Here is a 14,877-nt window from a genome sequence, read left to right on the forward strand (position 1 = left end):
CTTTAATCCCAGCACTTGGGAGACAGAGGCAGGCGGATTTCTGAGTTCGAGGCCAGCCTGTTCTACAGAGTGAGTTCCAGGACAGCCAGGACTGCACAGAGAAACCCTGTCTCGAAAAACCAAAAAACAAAAACAAACAAACAAACAAACAAAACAAAACAAAACAAAAAAAACACCGAGTGAGCAGGCAGAGGTATTCAGAAGAACTTTCTGGTGCATTCTACTATGTATGCAAAAACTTGGCTTGGTCTATGTGACCAGTAAGGGTGCAGTTGATGGTTCTCTGGTACTGTCCCCACTATGAATAATTATTGCTTTCCTTAAGTAAAGTTACAGCACCCTAAAACTGGGATGAAAACGGATCTAGAAATACATAACCTTCTAAGGATCTTTTGCAAATCTCTACTGGCTGCAATGCCCTAGGTCTTAATTTTTTATGCTAAGGGACTCTTTTCAGAAACTTGTAGGCCATCTAAAGAGAGGATTTTAAAGTGACCTTCATTCTAATTAACTTGGCCCATTTTTGAAGGAATGGGAATGATTAACTTGGTGATTAATTGTGATTGCTAAAGGTGATGGCAGATCTGGACCTAAATGCGTCCATCAATCCCTCTCCCCTTGCTTAGAATGAGCATATCACAGGATGAAGGGCAGAGGTGGTGAGAGTGAATGACGTCATTGCCTTTTGTAGGTTGATGGTGTCCTTTCACTTGGGTGGCAGTTAGGAGAGGGGAGAAGAACTCTTCATGGCTCTCACATTTGGACCATATGGTGCATTCCCTAATGTAATGTGAAATAGCATCATCAGAGTAAAGGAAAGAATAGAGTGCCTAGAAGCTCAGGACCGCTGCTGCCAATAATATCAGACACCACTCGGGGAAAGTAGTTACTCTCTAGTGCTTCATCTCAGGAGACTTGACAGCTCCAAAAGACACGGTGGAGAATGAATGCCCTTGGACCTACAGTAGTTTTTATCTTCTTTTAAGAAATTTACATTCCATCTCCTTTCCTCTGCCGTCAGACAACTTCCTCCCTCACACAGTTCCCAGTTCTACTTTTATATCATTGATATCCACTTTCATACTTACCTCTATCTTGTATCTAAATTCTGCATGAGAGAAAACGTGGTGTTTGCCTTTCTGAGTCTGCTTATTTTCCTTCACATAATAGTCTCCAGTTCTATCATTTCCCCAGAAAATTAGGAAAGACCTAATTTTTGTCTTTAGAGCCCAATAAAACTCCATTGTGTGTATATACAACACATTATATCCATTTATCCGGTGATGGACATCGAGGTTATTCACTGGTTGCACATCTTGGCTACTGTGAATTGTGCTGCAATGACTGTGATTTATAAACACATCAGAGTAGTATGTAGACTTAGATTCCCTTGGGTATATAAGGATTTATAGCCAGGAGCGGGATAACTGGGCCCTGTGTTAGTTCTACCTGTAGTTGTTTGAAGAACCTCCACGCTGATTTCCACTGTGGCTGAATCAGTTTGCAGCCTCACTAGTCTATAAGGATTCTTTTCTTCCCATATTCTGACCACCATTTGTTGTCATTTGGTTTCATGACGACAGCCATCCTGACCAGGGCATAATGAAATCTCAAAAAAGTTTTAATTTGTATTTCACGGACTGCCTAAGGAATGTTGGACATTTCCCCCCAAATATCTGTTTTCCATTTATGTTTTGTCTTTTAAGAGATGTTGATTGGATGATTTCATTTTGGTGCTTAAGTGTTTAAATTCCTTATAGATTTCTCCTGATCTTTGGTATATCTCTTCACTCTGTCACTTCCTTTACTGTGCAGGAACTTTTACATTTCATGCAACCTTTTCTTTTAAAAAAAAATCGTATATGGGTGTTTTGCCTGCATGTATGTCTGTGTACCACATGTGTTCAATGCACAGCCGAGGCTAGAAGAGGGCATTAGTTTCCCTTGGGACTGGAGATACAAACAGTTGTGAGCTGCCATGTGATTGCTGAGAATTAACCCTAGTCCTCTGGAAGAGCAGCCAGTGCTCTTAACTGCCAAGCTGTCTCCCAGCCTTCAGTCTTATTTGTAAATCTTTAGGGCTATCCTGTGCTATTCAAGGCCTTCTAAAGAAAGTTCCTGTCTATACATACATCTTGAGGTATTTTTCCTATATTTTCCTTTAGTACTTTCAGAGTTTCAGGCCTTATATCAAGGTCTTTGAGCCATTTTTTTGTACAGGTGGAGACACTGGGATTATAACTTCATTCTTCAACATGTGGATATTGAGTATTTCCAGTGTTATTTACTGGAAGGTGCTATCTTTTCTCCAATACATGTTTTTGGCACCTTTGTTAAAAAAAGAAAAAAACTTCAGATGGCTATCCGTGTGGATTTGTTTTTGGTTTCTCTATTCTATCACGTTGGTATGTACATTTGTTTTAGTACCGTGGTACTATGTCCATATGACTCTTGAGTGTAATTTGAAGTCAAGTTTTGGATACCTCCAACATTAGCCTTTCTGCTTAGTATGGCTTTGACTGTTTGGGGTCTTCCATGGTTCTGTATAAACATTAGGTTTATTTATTAATTTGGTGAGGAATATATTTGTTATTTTGAGGGGATTGCAGTGAATTTGTAGGCTAGTTTCATAATATTGTTATTCTATAAGATAGGATTTTTTAAAAAAAAACCATTTTATTGGTTCTTTGAGAATACACCCCAATTCTGCCCATCTCCCCCTTCCCTCAAGCCTGCCTTCTACCCTTGCAGCATCCACTCCCTAACAGAAAAAGCAAATCTAATTGTGGAAGCTGTGGTGTATCACAGAGTCCCACAGTACAGTCTCTTTGTTTACATTTCTTTGCTTTCATGCAAATGTTCATTACGAGTCGGTGGTCTGGTTTGAGGCCTCTGACTCCTGCTACTCTGTCAATACTGGATCCTCACCAGGACTTCTCTTGGATATCCTGTCGTTCCCCTGTGTCATGGAGATACTGTAGTTTTTGTAGGACCAGTGCCTTCATTTACTTCAGCAATAAATGGGGAAGATGTTGGAGTGAGCCAATTCAAAGCCCTGCATCTGGACCTGAGAGGTATCTGAGCTGGTCAGTCCACTGGCTCTCTTGTTTTCATGCTGGTTCATCAGCAACCGCCACATTCAGGGCCAGCTCTATGCTGTTGCCTAGGTAAGAGATACAGGGCTTGCTATCCCAAGTGTTTCAGTTGGTGAGAGACATGGCCAGTTCTCCCTCTCTCATGATCCCAGGGCCAGCTCTCGCTTGCCATAGATGGTGAGGTAGAGGAGGAGGGGTGTCTCCCACATCCATACCACTGCCCAGTAGAAAGGAGGCAGGGCCAGCTCTCCTGAACTCATACCTTTGGGGTCATTTCATCTATAACCCCTACAACAAGAGCCAGCTCCAATGTGCTGCCTAGGCAAGGTTCAGGGCTTGGCCTGTTCTCCTGACTACTGTAGTAGGTAAGGGGCAGAGCCAGTTCTCATGTTCTTATAACCCCAGGGCCAGCTCTCCCATCTGCTGTAGGTGGCAAGGGGTTAGGTTGGGGGGTGAGGGGTGGGGCTAGTTCCTCACAGCCCTTAGACATCAACATGTAGCATCTCCATGGCCTTTGGTGGTAACAGGCCCCTGCTGCTACAGGGGCATGGACCCAGACACTGGCTTCTGGTGGCATCACAGGCTACTCACATCAGGCTGTTCCTTGCTACCCTCCGGTTTCTAGTTCTGCCAACTCTTCATTGTGCCCACATCTTTCTGTTTCTTTCTTTTCCATTTCTTCACCACTTACTTGTTTCTCTTAGTAGCACTGGGGGTCTCTGAGTGTCTGGGGTCATCTTAGGAGTGGTCTCAGAAGTGCTATGCCCTGCTTTTGCATTGTGGCACTGGGCAGGGGTCATCTAGAACATGGTTTGTCCCCTTAGGCATGTGCAGTGCCAGACTGGTGGTCATTTCAGGCTAGCTCTCTGTCTGGGCCCCATAGTGCTGTTTTGGTTGTTGTCTTGGCTTGCTTTTCCAGGCACTGTTAGGCTACTAATCATTCAGATGTTCACAGATCAGAACACTGAGCACAGATATAACTTCTCTCTGCCACCTACTGACACACATGTGACAGAGAAAAATATACCTGCAAAGCCTCTGGGGGAGGCAGTGTGAGAAAGCTTGTCTTCTAAGGTCTTCCTCAATATTTTCCGTCAATATTTTAAAGTTTTACTTTTGCAGTCTTTTGTTTACTTGGTTAGGTTTATGCCTACATATTTTGCTTTGCTGAAGCTATTGTGAATGAGATCTGTTTCCTGGATTTCTTTATCAGCAAGTTAGCTCCATACTGATATGAGGAAAAGCTAATCGGTTTTATATGTTGACTTTGTATCCTGTTACTTTACTGAAAGTGTTTATCGTATTGAAGAGTTCTCGGGAGTTTAAAAAAAATACTGAGAATTTCACATGTATATTCAATGTGTTTTTGATTATATAGACCTCCTATTGCCTTTCTGTTTTTTCTAGACACCCGCACCATACTCTCTTCCCAATTTCATGCCCTCTTCTTATAGTCTACCCAGTTCATCAGTCCTGTCCTTATGTACATGGGATAGGGCCCTCCACTGGACCACGGGTATGCTAACAGGGACCACTTCCCTGAATAAACAGACTCCCTCCACTCCAGCAGCCTTCAATGGTCAAAGCTCCTCAGCTATGGGTGAGATTTTGTGTGTGCCTTTCATAGGGAAGCCTGTAAGGTCTTTTAAGATTATAGTATCTGCAAATAGAGATACTTTGAAGTGTTTATATTTAAATTCCCTCTTTTCTTTTTGTCTTTCTTTACTGATTTAGTTAAGCTTTAATTACTATGCTAATTAAAGAGTGGAGAGAATGGAAGAAATTCTTTTAGTTTTCCTTCATTTAGTATGAAGTCGGTTATAGGCTTGTTGCCTTTATTATTTTGAAGTATGTTTCTCCCATGCCTACATTCCGCCGGGCTTTGATCATGAAGGAATGGTGAACTTTGAGACATTTCGTGCATCTCTTGAGATGACCCCGTGGTTTCTGTCCTTGAGTCTATTTTTATGCTGCACAATATTTATTGATTTATGCATATTGAAGCCTCATGTCTCTTGAACAAAACCAACTTGATCATAGTATATTCTATTTTTAATATGCAAGTATTTTACTGAGAAGTTTTGCATATATGATCTTCAGGGAAACTGGTGTCCTGTAGTGTCTGTATCTAGTTTTGGTATCAAACTAATACTGGTACCATAGAATAAATTTAATACTATTCCATACATTTCTATTTTGTGGAATAATGTGAGGTGGATAGTATTAGCTTTTAATTAATAACTAATTAATTAATTTCCACCGAGAGGCTCTTTGTATCTACTTCAATATTTTTGGGAATTATAGATCTATTTAGGTTGCTCGTATCCTTTTGATTTAATTTCAGTAGAACTTATATGTCTAAAGGTTAACTAAGTTCTTCTAGATTTTTCCAGCTTTTTAGAATATGTTTCCAAAACATCTTCGCCCCCTAATGGTCCCCTGCATTTCACTGCTATCCATTGTAACCTCTCTCCTCTTTTTCAACTTTGATTTTATTAGCTTAGGTTTTCTCTCATACTTTTGGCGATTTTGGCTAAGAGTCTGCTGATCGTCTATGTCTTTTTAAAGAACCTACTCTTTTTTTTTTGACTCTTTTATTGTATTTTAGCCTCCAGTTTATTATTTAGCCTCCTGATCTTTGTTATTTCTTTCCACCTATTGAACTAATTTTAGATTTTTTTCAAGTATCTTGAGACATTGTTTATGTATTTATGTGATGCCTCTCTGATTTTATTTTTTATTTAGTGTGCATGTGTATGCATCAGGGTGTTATGTGAGCATGCGTGTGGAGGTCAGAGGACGACCTTCAGGAGTCGATTCTCCCTTCCCATTGTGTGGGTCCTGAGCATTGAGCTCAGATTGGCCTCAGATGCCTTTATTTGCTGAACCATCTCACCCACTCTCTCTTACATTTTTTTAATGTAAGCACTCACAGCTATAAAATTCCTTTTAGGAATCTCTAGGGTGTTTTTTTTTAAATTTATATTTGACTCCAGTTACTTTTTTGTTTGTTTGAGACAGGGTTCCTCTGTGTAGTCCTGGCTATCCTGGAACTCACTCTGTAGACCAGGCTGGCCCCAAACTCACAGAGATCCACTTGCCTTGGTCTTCTGAGTGCTGGGATTAAAGGTGTGCAATACCACCACCCAGCTAACTGTAGTAACTTTTAAATTTCCTTCCAGACTTCTTCATTGACTCTTTTATCATTGAAAACTCATCAACAGCCTTCTGAGGGTGTACACCTGTGAGCGTCAGTAATGACAGGCATGGAAAATATTCTCATGGGCACAATACTGGCACTCGTGTTTTGGGAACAAGCAAGTACTTTCTGATTGAATTTAAGGCTCATGCCACAGGAGGAAACACATGCCTGCTGCTGTAAATCTGGCCGAGGACCAGTGGCTGGGGAATGCATGGTCCCCAGGGGTGAAGCTACTACTGCTCTATTATTCTTCTAAACGGGCACAGCATCAAACTGCCTCCAAAACTGTATCTTTCTATCCATAGTTTAACGCAGTTCTCAGACTCACTGTAGAAGCTCCTTTGTGCAGTAGATGGTGAGGACAAGAGTCAGTGGAGGGCTCAGCCACAGATGGACATCTATATGCTACCCTCCTCTCCAAGACTCAGAGTTCACCCAGAAGAGTGTGGAAAGATGTTAAGAGTCAGGGATTAGAAAGGACAGGAGAAATACAGTGTCTTCTGGGCTTCATTTACAATTTCATAACAGCTGTGGTTGTAGTTGCTTGCAAAGACCTGCACAAGATCAAACCAATCAATATTCTATATGAGGTTTATAAACCCCAACTCTTAACTGAGGAGCTATGGATAGTTGATTGCTTCTGGGGGAAGAAGAGTCAGTTTTCTTTAAGAGTATGGCTTCTGGTAGGCTAACCAAGTTTCAGTAGATGGCCCTACACCCAGAAATATGTGTAGCACAAATTATAGTCAATAGGCAATTTAAAAACAAGAGGGCACAAAAGTTTGGGGGGGTTGAGAGGTGGAAGTGGTTCTGAGGAGAGTTGAAGAGAAGAATTGGGGTGAATATGACCACAACAATTGTGTGAAATTCTCAAGGAATTAAAAGAAATATTTAAAGATAATTTTTTAAAAAAAATTTAAAAGTATATATTTCAATATGCATTTGTGTACTTTTTGCTATTGATTTCTAGTTTTATTTCACTATAATATGATAAGAATAAATTTTAAAATTCATTTGGCATTTGTTAAGATTTGTTTTATGTAATGAAAGGTCACACATTTTAGAGAAGTTTCCATAGGCTTCTTAGAAGAATGCCTATTTTATAAGTGTTACTTGTTTAGTGTAGTTGATGTATGGTTCAATTTAAGCCTGGAGTTTCTTTGTTGTTTCTATTCTGCATGACCTAGCTATTGAAGAGACTATGTTACCAAAGCCATCTGCTTATTATTGCATTCGGATATATCTGTCTTTTTATAATCAGTAGTGTTTGTTTCATGGAATTGGGACTCTTAATGTTTGGTGCATATGCATTTACAATTGTATCTTTTTCATTTGTTGTTCCTTTTATTAATATTTAGTGGGCTTTATAGCTTGAAGTCTGTTTATCAGCTATAATAACTGTTCTATTAGCTTGTTTTAAGCCACCATTTTCTTGATGTATTGACCTCTATCTTTTTACTTTTAGTCTCTCTATATCTCTTCCAGTTAAGGTGTTTATTTATGTGTATGTGTATGTATGTGCTTGTGTGTGTACATATTTGTGCTTCTGTGTGGGTGCACATGTGTGTTTGTATGGACAGATGTGAGTGTGCATGCACACATCTGCATATGTGTACAAGTTAAAGTTCAGTGTCAGATGTCTTCCTCTATCACTTTTCTCTTTTTTTAAAGACAGAATCTCTGAACCTGGAGGGCATTGATTTGAATACACTGGCTGGCCAACAAGTCCCAGGTCAGGGACCCTCATGTGTCTGCCTACCCAGTTCTGGGATTGCATTGCCTACTAAGACCACAAAACAAAATAAAACAATAGTAAAAGCTTCAAGAATAGACCATAAACTCCTAAATAAACCTATGAAAACAACATCAGACCACTCAACTTAAAATATTAAAGCCAGGACCACATATAATGATATACTTCAAGTCCTGAAAATAGTTTGTATTACTGCACCTGGGCTTTTACAGTGGTGCTGAGGATCAAACTCCAGTGCTCCCACTTGTGTGACAGGCACTTTACTGACTAAGCTGCCCCTGCTACCCTCCCACCCCCAGTGTGTTTCTTGGAGACAGAAATTAGTTGGATGCTGTTTTTAATACATTCAGGCAGTCTGTGTCCTTTTAATCAGAAAGTTAAGGCTATTTAGAGCTAAGGTTATGACTTACAGAAATTTACTGATTTTTGTAATTTTTAGGCTGTTTTCTAATCAACTAAATTATTGTTTGTTATTTTTCTCTCTATTCATATTAAGGATTTTCTGCTTTACTAAGTTGGACATAATTGATTCCTTCAGTTTATTTTTGTATTTCTATTTTCATGAAATGTATCCCTTTGTTCCCCCTGAAGATTGAGACATTTTCCCTATTCTCTGTGTAGAATTCGATTAAGGATCTTCTACAATGTTGAATTGGTGCTAATAAATTACTTTAGTTTTTGTTTGTCTTGAAATGCTTTTATTTCACTGTCAATTTGAAAAGATAAATTTGCAGACTCTAGCTATCTTGGTTGGCAATTATTTTCAGGGCTTGAAGTACGCTATTATATGTGTTTCTGGCCTTAATAGTTTCTGTTGAGTGGTCTGATGTTATTCTGATAGGGGTGTTTATGAGTTTATCATCTTCTGTTGAAGCTCTTAATATTGTTTCCTCATTTTTGTGGTCCTAGTATTTTGACTGGTGAATTGGCAAAAGAGTCTTTTCTGGTCATGTCTTTTTGGCATTCTAAATAACAACTGTATCTGAGTGTCTATTCGTTTCCAAGATTTGGGAAATTTTCTGCCACAATTTTGATGAAATGAAGTTGACATATATATACATACTGATATATATATCTCAGTTCCTTCTTGTGTTTAATTTCTTAATCATTTCCTAGAAGTTATGGACATCCTGATTTTTTTGTTTATTTATATCTGAATCTAACATTTCCTTGACTTTGTTTTTCATCTTTCTTGCTTTTTCTGCTTGGTCTAGTCCATTAGCAATGTTTTTCATTGCATATTATTTAATATATTGGGTTCTTCATCTCTTAACTTTTTTATTTGTCTTCCCTTGTACACATTGTTTCTTGACTGATTTATCACCTATGTCTCTCTGTTCTCTGGGTATCTAGGTCTGACTGTTTGTATCAGTTTTGAAGTTGTTGATCATGTATACAAGTAACAAAACATTGTAACAGCAATACTATCAAACTAAAACAGATACAGAATATAATTTAAGTTAATTAAAGATAACTGAGTTACCATCATTGACTATAGAGTAGGAAATAGCAAGATAATAAAGCTATGAAGTTAGAAATTCCTAAGGGTACAACTGGATAATGACAATAGTATAATGGAATGAAGGACAGTGGTGTGGAAAAGGAAGAAAGAAAGAAGACATTGAAAGAACAGCAAGCAAAAGGCAGAAGAATATTTGAAGAGAGACAAAAATGTCAAGAGATTAAAACCTTGAGTTCACAATAAACTAAAATGGAAGGTGCCATCAGCAGAAGACAGGAGTAGTTTAGCAGAAGAGAAAAAAAAACCTGACTTCACAATAATCAAAAATGTATAAGCAAAATTGGTTAAACATAGGAGAATTTAGAATATTTAAACTGCTTCTAGGTATAAACATAATAGCAAGCGTGTAGTAGAAGGGAACAAAGCGGGGAAACTCAAGGAACAAAGAAAACAAACAAACAAAGAAACAAACAAAACCAATGAATGTATCAGTGGCACAGGTTCCTCTAACAGCGGACCTTGCCTTCTGCAAGAGTTGGTCAACGCTTCCCTCGTTTCTTACCTCTGTCAGTGTTAGACTGTTCTTGCTCACTCCAGATCCTCCCTGGTTTGTACACTTTCAGATGATGTGCCAAGGAGCATACCCGGAATGTCCTGGGGTATGGGAGAGACAGGTGGAACGCTGAGATTTGTGTCTGGATGACTGTCATAGTGCTTTGTAGGTTGGCTCAGTAATAAACAACCTGTGGTAGAAAGGGATATAGGAGTATCTGCTAGATGTGATTTTTAGAATTCGCAAGTCTGTAAGTGAAAGACTGTCGAGCAGAGAGATAGCTGTGTTTTACTACTTACTGAAACTAAGACGTTTTGTAGGTCACCAGGGCAACTCTGCTTCATGGTGGCTGATGACTGTGTCTCGATGGCAGGAAAAATAACCTGGCTCAACAGTGGCTTGCACATGTTTCCATATCTCACGTTTCCTAGTAGATCTGGTTTTGTTCAAGCACCCGGTTATCAGAAACTGGGGCTCACCTTGGTCCAGATAGGAAAATCTTCATTAGTACAAATCAGCCATGATAGTTACACTTTTTTTTTCCTTGCCAGTGATTATTTTAGAATGAAGCACACAATGGTATTCTTGGCCAGTGAGATAAAAGCACACTGTTTGTTGTGGCATGGGTTTCTTGGGGTTGTTTTCCTAACTTTTAAAGAGATAGGAGAAGAGGTTCTCTTTAGGCCCTTTTGCATTGCTGTGTGAGGCTAAGATGGTTGGAGCTGCTGCATCCATCTTACCACCATGAGGATTCAAAAGTTAAGACAAGGGGCAATGTGCTTAGAACAGTGGAGCTGGAAGACAGATGGGAAGAACTTGGGTCTTATGTGACATGATTGAGCCATGGATCACTTGGAGTGTGCCCCAGTTCTAAGCCTCATGTGAGACAGTATCCTTAAACCTTTTAAATTGATTGAGGCCAGGGTGTTCTGTAGGGCATCGTAGCAGCCTTCGTCGTCCTCATGGGATGCCATCTTTACTTGTCTACCCGCCTGATGGCAGGGAGGGGGCAGGGTCAGTTTTTCTCACCCTGCAGGAGTTTTCTTGATTGACATCACACATCTCTGAGAAGGAGCAAGGATCATACTTTAAGGATGGGAAGCCCTCCAGAAACTTTATTGCCTAGAACCTTCTGCTTTTTATTCCTCAAGCTGGAGAAACAAGAAAATAAACTCCCATGTATTTAATTTCTTTTCTTCCCTAGTCTTCGCATCTCTATATATCTCAAACATGATGATTTTATGAGCAACCAAGTTATACATAATACATTTTATGCTCTTAAATGCATCAACTGATCTTAGATCTTTAAAGGATGCTAAAAAACAAGAACAGAGAGTCCTCAATTTGTAAATTAATTTGGGAGTATAACTCTTTTTTTTTTCTTAAGTGGATTGCTTGAACTCAGAGTGCCTTTTATTCCCCACCAGAAGCAATAATAGCGGGTTCAAAGTGTGGCCCACAAAAATCTATATAATCTACAATGTGCTACAGCCTCATCCTTTAATAACTGTACTAACGAGGAGTTGGCTGTGCATGTCCTGACCAGACTCTATTCTAGTCTTTGTATTATGTCAATGGTTTAATTCTCAGAAGAACTTCATATCAAAGGGAGTCAGAGCTCAGATATGTTGAGTAACTGGCTCAAGGGAACACAGCATGTGTATAGTAAAACCAGGACCCTGGGGCCTCCCTGGCCTCAGACTTGGTTGTTTTCATACTCACTATGCTCTCCTGATGGGTCTCAATTACCGTCTTCATTACGGTTTCCATAAAAAAGCATTCTTAATTCTGTTTGCTATGCCAAGAACACATTTCTCAATCCTGGCAGCTAAAGTCCCTGTGTTTCTCCTCAGTAGATTTTGGAGAGAGAAAGCATGAGAGAGAGAGAGCATGAGAGAGAGAGAGAGAGAGAGAGAGAGAGAGAGAGAGAGAGAGAGAGAGGAATTGGGAGGGGGAGGGAAAGGAAGAGGGAGGGGTAACACTTTGGTATGAACTCCATATGGTTATTCCTAGACAACTTGTACCCAGCCCTGCATTTGCATACCTTGGTACCTCCACCCCCACCCCCCCGAAATCTCATTGGATAGTTGAGCTGAAGGTAATATGATTTTATTTCTGCTGCTTTACACTCCAAACTATTGAAATAGACTTGAGGAAAGGGCTCTACAATTTTTCAGATCCCATTTTGGATGAGAACTTAACTTTGTCAACATTCAATAAAATGTGGTTTTAAAACAAACAATGAGATTTCTGAGGGCCCCTCATTCCTCCTGACTGGCAGCTCACTAGTGAAGATCATGAGGAACTTCTTTATGCCTCATGTCATCCACCCCTCCCAGCCCCTTCCTCTGGCATTAGATTGGACATTCTTTCCCCATCAGGTTACTACTCCCTTGCTTCCTCTGAAAATGTTGACAACATGTAGAAGCTGTCAAGCTGCCTAAAGCCTCCCGCTGGCCTTTATCATACCAATGTGCAGTCATGGCTTCTTACTCAAAAAGAGCTTCTAGTCCAGATTTCGTAATTTCCTTTGGTAGTACTTTCAGCCCCCTCACTTTCTTCAAAAGCAAGTCCCAATTCCTCCTGCTGCCTGAGAACTCTCTTACTATGCATCCTGCATCCTTCACTGCTTAGGAAGAGTATCTTAAGGCTATCCTTCCTGTTTTGGTTCTGATTAATGTTACATCGCGGTCTTATCAGTGTCGTAGTAATTACATGTAGTTGGTGCAGTCGTTTGGACCTGGTTTTATGTTTGTTTTCCTTTCATATCTTAGACTTCATCCCTGACTTCACTGCATTTCAGTTCATACTAAAGGGGTGCAGGCAGGTTTACCAGTGAAACCCTTGAACCCAGGAAGGTTCTGATTGCTGATTGGCCGAGAGGAGAAGCTGCCATAGGTACTGGTTGCTGATTGGCTGAGAGGAGGAGTTTCCATCCTCTGTTGACTCTGTCATTTCCACAGATCACTGGACATTGGCTTTTTAAAGTGGAAATAATATGGAAAACAAAAGAGGAAGATGTTATCAACATAATTGGCACTGACAATATATACAACCTAATGAACACTTGGCTAAGAAATTACTCAGGGTTCTTAGGAACAAATGATTTAAAGTTATTGCCAAAACAAGTGAAAAGTGTTCCCTCCGGGAGCTGAGCATCCATGGTCTCCACAGACCTTTACTGCCATTAGTTGATTAATTAATTCATTAACACTCATAGAGTACAGGGTATTGACTCCATATGGCACTGAGCAGGCAGTTGGATTTCCTTAGAAAATTTCTCATAGACGAAAGCACAGAAATAGTAAATAATTAAGCTCTGAGCGGCTCGGTTGTGATCTTTTATTGATCAAGGCAAAGATTTGAGAGCAGGAAGGCTTCAGGCGCTCTTTCCAACCTGACTCTATTTGCCCCGTGATGACATGTTACCGAGAGACACTCGTTCTTATTAGAAAGCCTTTAAGGAAGAAAACAAGCCAGCAACATGTTTATGGTCAGAGTTACTCCTGTCCAAGGTTAATCGCCCCTGCCACAAAGACTGAGCATTTCCTGGTGGGTTCCCAGGAGATCATCTAAGTGAGATGACAATGGTGCTGGCTGCCTCCTCCTCAGCCCTGCTTTCGTTAAGCTTTGCTCCCCCCCCCCCATAAAGCTATTAGGCCAATGACTTATGACTGTGCAGCTCAGTGAGACCTCCAGGGAGTGAAGGCGGGGACCAAACAGAAGTGCTGGAGCACGGATCAATGACAGAGAAAGTGGCTGGAGCCTTTCTGCCACGTGGGATTTTTTGTTGCTTCCCTCCAAGGGCACCAAATTGGTTGCCCTGGCCAAGACTGTGCTCAGCACTTCACTACGGTTCTTATCCTCTGGGTCTCCAAAGGGATCCAATGGGAGAGAGATGGGGGAGGCGGGACAGAAGAGGATGGACAGCTGTCTCCTGTACTAAGCCTTCCCCAGTCTCATCCTGCTACAGTTAACATTGCTCCTACCTGGTCCTCAGTCACTGCCCTCCCTCTTCTCAGCAAAGCTTCTTGAAGGAACGAGCTCCACTTACCATGTCCATAGTTCCGTCTCCTAGATGTATCCCAGTCTGGGTTTTCATGTTTCCCTCGTAGCTGCTCTTTGGTCCCAAGGTCATTGTGTGCCTCTGGAGGTCAGTGTAACACGGAGTCATACAATTCATCTGCTGTTGGGATAGTAGGGCTTGGAAACTGCCCACAGCTTTCCCTTCATGTATCAGCCCTTTGGTACTTTTGAAACCTTATGTATATGCGCATGCATGTCTGCATGTGTGTTTGTGCCTGTTGCATGCATCTGTGTGCATATGCATGTGCAGGAGGGTTGTGTATATGTGTTAATGTGGGAGCCATAGGTCTACTTAAAATACCCTTCACCATCATTCTCCATATTATTAGTGTTTTTAATAAGTTTGTTATTAATAATAACTTAAATGATGATGGTGGTGATGATTTGACACACAGTCTCTCAGTGAACCTGAGACTTGCTATTTTAATTAGTCTCTGCCTTATCAATGCTGGGATTCCAGGCTTACATAGGTGCTGGGTTACAAGGGTACCCAGGTCACATGAGTACTGGAAATGGAAACTCAGGTCCTCATGCTTGCATACAGCATTTTACTCCCTGAGATGTCCCCTAGCTCTGCCAGAGTGCTTGTAAAATTCAGATCTGTTGTCCCTTCCTGATTATTCCATTTAAATACTGTCCCTCCTCCTCCTCCTCTCCCTCCTCCTCCCCCTCCCCCTCCCCCTCCTTTTCCTCCTCCTTCCCCCCTTCTCCTCCTCCTCCCCCTCC

General features: G+C 40.7%; 1 non-coding gene across 1 annotated transcript; it reads right to left on the reverse strand.

Moving 5' to 3' along the window:
- Positions 1-4,016: 4,016 nt before the first annotated feature.
- Positions 4,017-4,144, reverse strand: LOC114639339. The gene has a single exon (XR_003713995.1). It is a non-coding gene; the product is annotated as a small nucleolar RNA SNORA17 (small nucleolar RNA).
- Positions 4,145-14,877: the final 10,733 nt, after the last annotated feature.

The sequence above is a fragment of the Grammomys surdaster genome, unplaced genomic scaffold (assembly GCF_004785775.1).
Source record: "Grammomys surdaster isolate TR1022 unplaced genomic scaffold, NIH_TR_1.0 125698, whole genome shotgun sequence".
Classification (NCBI taxonomy): Eukaryota; Metazoa; Chordata; class Mammalia; order Rodentia; family Muridae; genus Grammomys; species Grammomys surdaster.